The sequence below is a fragment of the Nuphar pumila genome, chromosome 17, assembly GCF_984573655.1.
Source record: "Nuphar pumila chromosome 17, dmNupPumi1.hap1.1, whole genome shotgun sequence".
Lineage (NCBI taxonomy): Eukaryota > Viridiplantae > Streptophyta > Magnoliopsida > Nymphaeales > Nymphaeaceae > Nuphar > Nuphar pumila.
The window spans coordinates 77,700,524-77,711,128 of NC_143265.1; the positions used below are offsets into that span (position 1 = coordinate 77,700,524).

Below are 10,605 nucleotides of genomic sequence, written 5' to 3' on the forward strand. Positions count from 1 at the left end.
CAACGAGGCGACAGTATGCTTACGTCGCGAATATTTCGACGCTAACTGGCGACGGAATTATTCCGTCGCCAGGTCCGTCGCTAATTGCGACGGAATAACAAGCGCTATATTCCGTCGTCAATCCGCCGGTACTAAACGGCGACCACGGCTTGGCGACAGATTTAATTTCGTCGCTACGCCGTCGCTAGATTAATATGAATAGCGACGAATGGTTCCGTCGCTAATCCGTCGCAAACACGAAAAAAATTTAAAAAAAATATTTGAAAATTAATTACCGAGAACTGTACAATTTCTATTTCTTGTACAATTTATATTTCCTGTAAATAAAAACAAACCACACAAAAAAATTCATATAACAAGTATCTACAACAATTAATCGTTCCACCTTAAAATTAAGAAGTTTAATTATTTATAATTCAACAATTACAATTAGGAAAAATAAAAAAATAGAACTTCTTCAACACAGTCCTCTAATCATCGCCAAGATTTTGTGCGTCTTCTTGTTCATTGTCTTTATCTGTCCCTTCAGCTCCACTACCCTGATTATCGCTAGCAGCCTACACAAGAAAAGAACAGTCAGTATTGATAAACAAAATATAATGAAATAAATTACACACTATATGTGATTCTATCATGTGCTCATGTGTGATCTAAGGTAATAAAAAAACTCTATATGTGATTCTATCATGCTCATATGTGTGCTAAAGCAGTCAAAAAATTGAATATGTGATTATAGCATGTTCATATGTGTTCTAAGGCATCTAAAAAAACTCTATATGTGATTCTACCATGCTCAGATGTGCTTTAAGGCAGGCAAAAAACTATATATGTGATTCGATCATGCTCGTATGTGTGCTAAGGCAGTAAAAAAATTGAATATGTGAATATAGCATGCTCATATGTGCTATAAGGCAGGCAAAGCCAAAAATTTTATATGTGATTCTATCATAAATGATATATAACATGTTCATATGTGTTCTAAGGCAGTAAAAAAACTCTATATGTTATTATAGCATGCTCATATGTGTGCTAAGGCAGTCAAAAAACTGAATATGTGATTATAATATGCTCATATGTATTCTTAGGCAGTCAAAAAACTGAATATGTGATTATAGCATGCTCATATATGTTCTAATGCAGTCAAAAAAACTTTATATGTGATTCTATCATGCTCATATGTGCTCTAAGGCAGACAAAAAGTTATATATATATATGTGTGATTCTATCATGCTCATATGTGTGTTAAGGCAGTCAAAAAATTGAATATGTGATTATAGCATGTTCATATGTGTTCTAAGGCATCTAAAAAAACTCTATATGTGATTCTACCATGCTCAGATGTGCTTTAAGGCAGGCAAAAAACTATATATGTGATTCGATCATGCTCGTATGTGTGCTAAGGCAGTCAAAAAATTGAATATGTGAATATAGCATGCTCATACGTGCTCTAAGGCAGGCAAAACAACTTTATATGTGATTCTATCATGCTCATATGTGTGCTAAGGCAGTAAAAAAATTGAATATGTGATTATAGCATGTTCATATGTGTTCTAAGGCATCTAGAAAAACTCTATATGTGATTCTACCATGCTCAGATGTGCTTTAAGACAGTAAAAAAAACTATATATGTGATTATACCTGAGAGGGACCTGGAATCGAAGATCCCCTATCCTGAACAGCGGCCTTGATCTCATTTCGGAGAAAGGGGGCGACGGTGTATTGGAAGTAGTTATTCAGTGATTCATTAATGATCTCGCGTACATCATCACTGGAAAGAATAGTCGGCTGCTTGGAGCTTATGTCGGCGCAAGAAGTCGGTGAGCCGTAACTGGAAGAACCAATAACTGATGAAGTGTTCATATTACTCCCAAACCCGAACACGCGACCTTTTTTGGGTTCACCTGCTGCAGTCACCCATGCTGTAGGATCAAATGATGGATGATGAGTAGCGTCTTCGCCATATCGCTCTACCATCTGTTGCTCATATGCCTCCTACAAAATAATGTTTAAAGTATTCAATAATAATTAATGATAACATTATGATAACTTGCATATATATTGCAATGATTATTAATAGAATTAATACATACCGTTGTCGTTCTCGTCTTCTCTGATACGAAGACTCCCGTGGTCTTTCGTTTATGTGTTTCTATAAACACATCCTTATATGGTACACTGCCTCCTTTTTCTGCTTCCTGCGAAGTTAAATGACAAAAGATTTAGTACACAAGTTTGCAACAATACTTATAAAATTAATATTATATATTGATGAGTTACCATTTTCTTTAGGTGGCTCCCAAATGTCTTAGATCCACCTGTGTGTAGATGGGCTTCGAACATCTTCGATCGATTTTGTGAAGCCTTCGCAGAGCGATTTTTAAATGCATCTCCCACCTACTTATCGCACATTTCATCCCAGTAATCTCTCTTGATAGTAATAGGACCATGGCCCTTCCACAGTAATGGATCATCTACTACGCCAGATGCTTTTTTTGCTGCAGTCTTCATAGTGTGCAGCATGTCTGCAAATCGATTGGCAGCCACCTTCTGCCACACCTTCCTTGCATCATTTTCTTCCACTGTAGTTGCGAAGCGATTCGAAGCCTACAAATATTTTCAGAAAGTTAGTAGACATTGCTTAAATAAATTAAATATGAAACATATTAACTATGAGGAACAACTGTATACCATGAATGAGGACCACAATCTGTCTAACACCTTCTTTGGGTACTCTTTCCATTGAGCAACTGGTCCTGGTAGATGTTGAAGAAGTGAATTCCTAATCTCCCGTACTACTTCTTGTGGCTCAAACCTCGTGCTGCACATGAATTGTTACACAATAAATATCAATATAAAATATTTAAAAGATATGCAATAATTGAAAACAAAATACTTACGGTCGATTATCGATATACACTATTCGAATGAGTCTTCTTGTGCCAGCCTGAGAAGACCCTGTTTCCTGTGTTGGCTGTTGACTTGTGTGATCAACTGGTGTAGGTGGGTCGTGTACAGGCGCAACATCATCTATAAAAAAATACATTAGAAATTCTCAGAATGTGCATTTGAACTAATCAAGCATCTAATTAGTTATATGATATACCTATCACAGGAGCCCGTGAAGATGAAGGTTGAGCCTGGCTACTACTGGATGAGCGACCACTATAACCTCCATGAACCATATTCTAACAAATAACATATGTCATACAATACATTCAAATAATTCACATCAAGTATTACAAAGCATTCAAGTCATTCACATCAAGCATTGCAATGCATTCAAATAATTCAAATCATTGACATCAAGTATTGCACTAATTCAAATCATTCGTTAATTGCATAAATTATAATACATTCAGATAATTGAAATCATTCACATCAAGTATTACAATGCATTCGAATCATTCGTATCAAGTATTACAATACATTCAAATAAAATTTTTAATCATTCACACCAAGTATTGCAATACAACTCACATCAAGTATTACAATGCATTTAAATAGAGGTTTGTAGTATAAGATTTTGCTAACTAGCTTGAGAATTCTTCCTCGTCACTAGTTTGACTTTCTTCTTCTTCTTCTTCTTCTTCTTCATTGTTTGCCCATCCACTTGGTACATCATTTGGATCACATTCATCTATGAATGTTTCATCGGCCAATGGAGATATGACATGCATATCATGCGCAACATCGTGACCATAAGCGAAGTCACAGACATCATCTGATTGATAGTAATCACTGTCTTCAGCTAACTCATCTTCCTATAACTGATCATACTCGGGGTATAGTTTGGATTTCACCTTGCAAACTGCCCACCATTCATTTCTATCTGACTTTTTTATACTCGGATATGAAGTATAATAAACTTGTTGAGCTTGCGAGGCTAATATGAATGGTTCATATGTTCCAAACCTGGATTTATGATTCACCTCCACAATGCCTGAAGCTTTGTCGAGTCTTGTTGCAGTTGGATCAAACCAATGACACTTGAATATCGTAACCCTGTTATTCATGCCTAAGTAAGTCAACTCCATTATTTCCTCTATAACATCGTAGTAATTATGTTCATTTTCACCGTAGCTGCTACCCTTGACACACACGCCACTATTTATCGTTGATTTGTTTATACCGTAGTCTTTTGTATGGAATCGATAACCATTTACGATATACCCGTTGTAGCATTGCACAACTTTTGTCGGACCATTTTCTAAATCACATATTCCTTGATCTTTAACATCACCATTGCGAACCTACGCACAAACATAAACAATGATTGTGATCACGATCAATTAAGTAACTTAGTGTTGTTTATAAGTACAAAATTTATGTTAGCTTCTTTACCAACTGTTTCAACCACTCCACAAACTTAGTTTCACGTTCTTTTTGTACTTCTGCATCAGTGAGATGTGAAACTTCGTTTTGCAACTCCAGATCAAATCGTCTGCAAACCACAAATACTTATATTACCGAGTCATGTATCCACATATAGAACATAAAAGGATTTATAATTGAGTTGCATATATATATACTTACTTGATGTATGGGTCGATCGCTGAGCAATTAAAAAGAATATAGATGTGTGTTGCATCTTGCTCTCGATCTGTCAATAGCCTTGATCGGCAACTACCAAATGCATGCCCAAGTGGTTGAAATATCGACAGCTTGTCAGCTACAGTTACTTCTCCATCATCGTTACGGGGCGGACATGTGTAACGTGTTGGAATATGAGGTTCGAAGTACATAGATGAGAAATTTGAAATCTCTTCTAAAGTGTACGCCTCACAAATAGAGCCTTCTACTCTTGCTTTATTACAAACCTTTTTTTTTAGGTCGAACATGCATCTGACAAGAATATATATTTCAAATTTTAAATATCTGTCATTAAAGAGACAAATATAAAAAAACATATACCTTTCAAATTGGTACATCCATCGATATTGCACAGGGCCACCAACCCTTAGTTCATATGGCAGATGTATGATCAAATATTCCATAACATCGAAAAATGCTGGCGGAAATATCTTTTCTAACAGACAAACAGTGGTGATGACAGAGTCCTCGAGATTCTTTACATCTGATACAACGACCTCTGATGCGCACAATGTTCTGAAAAATCCGCTCAACACAGACAATACCCCCTATATAGGTTTGTCTAACATATCATGGAATGCTAGGGGTATCAATTGTTGCATAAAGATATGACAATCATGGGTCTTCAACCCATATAACTGTCCATCGTCAATCTTCACAGCCCGAGCAATGTTAGAGACATATCCATCTGGAAATCTCAGTTGTCTCAACCATTGACATACATGTTTTATTTGATCAGGTCCGAGCACGTACTTTGCCTTTGGTTTCAATACTTTGCCATTATACTCTTTGAGTTCCAATTCTGGTCTTTTACATATTAATTTTAAATCCATACGGGCCTTCGGATTATCCTTCATTTTTCTTTAATATTCATTACTGTATTGAACACATTATCAAACACATTTTTCTCTACATGCATCACATCCAAATTATGTCGTATCAATAGGGTCGGCCAATACGGTAGTTCCCAAAAAATAGATTTTTTCGTCCAATTGTGATCCTTCCCAAAACCACGGAAGGGTGTAGGACTGTGGGCATCTGTTAATACCTCTGGAAAGTATCGCAATCTTCTTAGAATCTCTATGCCAGACAATCTTGAGGATGGACCTTCCGTTTCGGTTGTGCCTGCTGTAAATGCATTCTTTTGACGTCGGAACGGATGATCGCTGGGTAGAAATCGACGATGGAAATCAAACCAGCAAGGCTTCCTTCCATGCCTCAATCTAAAAGCTTTGGAATCTTCCATGCAGTACGGACAAGCCAACCTCCCATGTGTGCTCCAACCAGATAACATACCATATGCAGGGAAGTCACTGATTGTCCATAGAACAGCGGCCTTCATGTTGAAATTTTGTTTTTTGTGGGCATCATACGTGGTAACACCGTCATCCCACAGTACTTTTAATTCATCAATCAATGGCCCTAGATATACATCAAGATTTTGGCCAGGTGAGGTCGGACCAGGGATCAACAGAGACAAGAAAAGATTTGGATGTTTCATACACAAGCTTGGTGGAAGGTTGTATGAAGTTACAAATACTGGCCAGCATGAGTATGGAGTTGATCTACCCCCAAATGGATTAAATCCATCTGTACATAGACCGAGTCTAACATTTCGCACTTCCATTGCGAAGTTCTGATGAGTACGATCAAAGTGCTTCCAAGCTTCAGCGTCAACAGGATGCATGATCTTGTTTTCATCGTGTCAAACTTTATTTGCATGCCATCTCATGTGTTTAGCTGTCCTTGAAGACATATACAATCGCTGCAATCTAGGAGTGATAGGAAAGTAGCGGAGCGACTTGTATGAAACTTCCTTTGATCTCGTACTACCATTGCCTCTTGTCTTTGGCTTGAACCGAGGATGCCCACATGACGGGCATGATATGTCGTTTTCCTGCTCCTTGAAATACAACATGCAGTGATTTGGACAAGCATCAATCTTTTTGTAACCCATACCTAGAGCGTTGACCATAACTTTCGCATGATAGAAATTTTGTGGCAATTTCTCATCTTTAGGCAACATACTCTTCACAATCATGCACAAACGGTCAAAACATGATTGACTCAAATTATACTCGGACTTCAAATTCATTAGTTGAAGAACTGCAAACAAGATAGTGTGACTTTCACAACCGTTCCAAAGTGGCTCATCAGCATCTCTAAGTAAATCATAAAATCTACTAGCTGCATCGTTTGGTGATTCTTCATCTACGGCAGTTCTTACATCACTAGAACTCATAGCAGAACCTAGTTCTGTTCCTGCAGCATCAAATATCAAATTCGTATATGGATTATCGTGCACCACATTCACCCGTGCATCAAAATTGTTTCTAAATTCTTCTCCATGAAACGTTCAGTTTTGATAATCACTCACAAAACCCTTCCTGTATAGGTGATGTCTAACGCCATGAGGTTCTACAAATCGATTATTCTTACAAATCTTGTAGGGACACCTAATCCGACCTGTGGGATCTACCGTACTGACACTTGCCGTTGCAAATTCAATAAAACTGTCGACACCATCCATATATTCATGCGATAACTCATTGTCCACTATCCTACGGTACATCCATTCACGGTTTGCAGTCACTCTGTCGTATGATGTTACGAATAGTATCCTAACCAGTTAAAAGAGAACCATCAGAATGCTATGATGAAGAAAATATCAAATTTATCATGCAATATATGATGTCATACAATCACAAGAATTATGATGCATGCATTGATAACTTAATATTTTCATGTGCAAACTATTCATGACACGATACATTCATTTGAAGCATGTTTTCAGTATACAATTTCACATGGAAGACATAATCAAATTGAAAGTAACTACATGCAAGCATGGATGCAATCACATCAAACATTGCAATACATCGAAATAATTCATATCAAATAAATGTCAAACATGTACCTGCAGCAAACACACTTCAATATCCCACTAACTACTACCATGCCTAGCATGGACTCCGTACTCCAAAAATAAGAACACTTCCATATTCATACATTAAAATCATGCAAAGCATGATCTCCGAACTCCAACAAAGCAGTCCTAGATATCAACAACTATGTGAGTGTGTGAACAATAAAGTGTTATATTCAATAAATTAAATAACATGTGATGCGCTTGCATCACTTACTCACCACGGGTATTTACCCGATTTGTATTGTTTTTGTCACTTACTTACCACGGGTGGTGGGGCACAAGTGAGTTCCGTTGAGAAATCTACAAAAAACACTGTGTTAAAATGAAGTCACCACTTGCCGAAAAAAAAACAAGAGGCAGATGCAGTTTCACATAACGCAGGGGGCGGCCCCTTTGCCGAAAACGCAGGGGGGCGACCCCCTGCCGGAAATGCAGGGGGGCCGACCCCCTGCGATGTGCTGTCGGAAACGCAGGAGGGCGACCCCCTGTCGGAAACGCATGGGGGGCGATGCGACCCCCTGCTGCCGGAAACGCAGGGGGTCAACCCCCAGCTGAAAACACAGGGGGGCGGGGCGACCCCCTGCTGCCGGAAACGCAGGGGGGTCGACCCCCTTCTGCCGGAAATGCAGGGGGGTCGACCCCCTGCCGGAAATGCAGGGGGTCGACCCCCAGCCGAAAACACAGGGAGGCGACCCCCTGCTGCCGGAAACGCAGGGGGTCGACCCCCAGCCGAAAACACAGGGGGGGCGACCCCCTGCTGCCGGAAACGCAGGGGGGTCGACCCCCAGCCGAAAACACAAGGGGGGGGGGGGACCCCCTGCTGCCGGAAACGCAGGGGGGTCGACCCCCTGCTGCCGGAAATGCAGGGGGTCAACCCCCAGCCGAAAACACATGGGGCGACCCCCTGCTGCCGGAAACGCAGGGGGGTCGACCCCCTTTTGCCGAAAATGCAGGGGGGTTGACCCCCTGCCGGAAATGCAGGGGGTCGACCCCCAGCCGAAAACACAGGGGGGGGCGACCCCCTGCTGCTGGAAACACAGGGGGGGCGACCCTCTGCTGCTGGAAACGCAGGGGGGTCGACCCCCTTCTGCCGGAAATGCAGGGGGGTCGACCCCCTGCCGGAAATGCAGGGGGTCAACACCCAGCCGAAAACATAGGGGGGGCGACCGGGCAGTGGCGGAAATGATTACCTGCGCGTCGCCGGGCGGTGGCGGGAGGCTGACGACGATCGGCGGCTGGCGAGCGGTGGACGGTGGGGGCCGGATAGAGGCCGACGGGCGGCGGGCGGGAGCAAGACAACGAAACAGGAAAAAGAGAAAGAGGGATGGGATTAGGGATTTACGCGACATTTCGCGACGGCTTAGCAACGGAATTATTCCGTCGCTAAGCCGTTGTAAATCAAAAATACCAAACGAGCGACGGAATATATTCTGTCGCTAAGCCGTCGCTAATTAGCGACGGATTAGCGACGACATAATTCTCTCTCTAAATCCTTCGCTAAAATGGTTTTCTTGTATTAAGAATTAGCGACAAAAAAATGATGTCGCTAATCCGTCGCTAATTAGCGATAAAAGTTGTTTTTTCGCTAATCCATCGCTAATTAGCGACAGATTCATGAAGAAAGGTTTCTCTAGCTAATCTGTCGCTAATTAGCGACGGATTTTTCCGTCGCTAATTAAATAAAAATAAAAAAAAGATGTGAATATTTTTATAAAATAAAATAATAAAATCTATATTTATTTGCAATCATATATAAATATGTCATCCTCGATTGTTAATATTCTTTGTAGCATTTGTATTTTATAAACTTTATAGGTTATTTTTAGTATCGATGACATGTTTGTCAACATGGAACATAAAGTATAAGAAAAATATACTGGGAATTGAGTAGAAAACAACAATAGAAATGAGTATTGAATGATGAGATTTTCCTCATTCTTTTTTGGACAACATCTCTGCGACCTTCTTTGCTATGTAATGCTATGATTTTGGATTTTTGACTGAATTGTTTTGCTTCTCTCTAAAAAAATGACCAAAAATGTATTTTAAAGTTTTTTTTTTAATTTATAACTTGAAAAAACTGCACCAAACAGCAAAGACGGACCTACATTAGGACTGGGCTGGGGGCTCATTGGAGCCCTTACCTGGCTTTTTCCTACATAAGTAAAAAAAATTCTGGTCCCCCGGCCCTCCCCAAATAAAAATGAAATATCTTACAGCCGTTTGTATATTTCTTTATGCTTTGGCTCTCCTATCTTGATACTGTACATTTCATGTTTATATTTGCCTCCCTTTTTCAAAAATAAAAGTTCCTGGGTCCATCCCTGCTGGGCACAAAGACTTGCTAGCGCTGGCTCAGCCTGCCATACCCCCGGTCGTCATGCCGGAGGCATAAAACTCATAGGCTAGGACCCCTGTACTTTACTTAAAATGAATTTTAAGTACATTATAAAAAATTAACATTATAAATACATAATTTTTTAATGAAAACATAGCTTTTAAAGAAATTTGCAATTATTTTAATGCAAGAAAAGCATCTGTAATATTAAGGAAGTTCGTTTTCTGGTAAAGTTTTGGAAGCAAATAGTTTCATGCTTCTGAAACGAGCTTCCTGGGAAGCAGGTTTTAAGAAAGCTTCATGAACTATACTTTGTACTAGTCATTATCGAATTGAGATGAGGTTCAATGTGATTGCATACTTTACGTGGGCTGCTGCAACTGATCACCCACCATCTGATGTTAGGCCCACGGTTGGCACACTAAAAGTGTGCAATCACATTGCACCGTGCATTCAATTCTTCCCATTAATTTGTGGTATGGACGTTGGTTGCAGAATTGCATGCCCATATTATTTGGCAGTAACTATTGTTCAAAATCTGAAAGGGCATTCTTACCTACTTAAATTATAGCTCATTAATTTTCTGCCTTTTAAACTGTTTCCTCACCTTTCTCAATATTCTGGATCCACTGAACATACTATCTACCATCTGTCATTATGTGGAAATTGAAACTCAGGACCACTGCAGTTATGCCATCAAACAAGCAAAAACTATATAATCTTAGTTGACTAACGGAACCAAACTCAT

General features: G+C 39.7%; 1 long non-coding RNA gene across 1 annotated transcript; it reads right to left on the bottom strand.

Annotated features, from left to right (window-relative positions):
* Positions 1-324: 324 nt before the first annotated feature.
* On the bottom strand, positions 325-1,827 carry LOC149812334 (uncharacterized). The gene is made up of 2 exons (XR_016428451.1): positions 1,639-1,827; positions 325-557 (listed from the first exon to the last, which is right to left on the bottom strand). It is a non-coding gene; the product is annotated as an uncharacterized LOC149812334 (long non-coding RNA).
* Between the last annotated feature and the right edge of the window lie 8,778 nt (positions 1,828-10,605).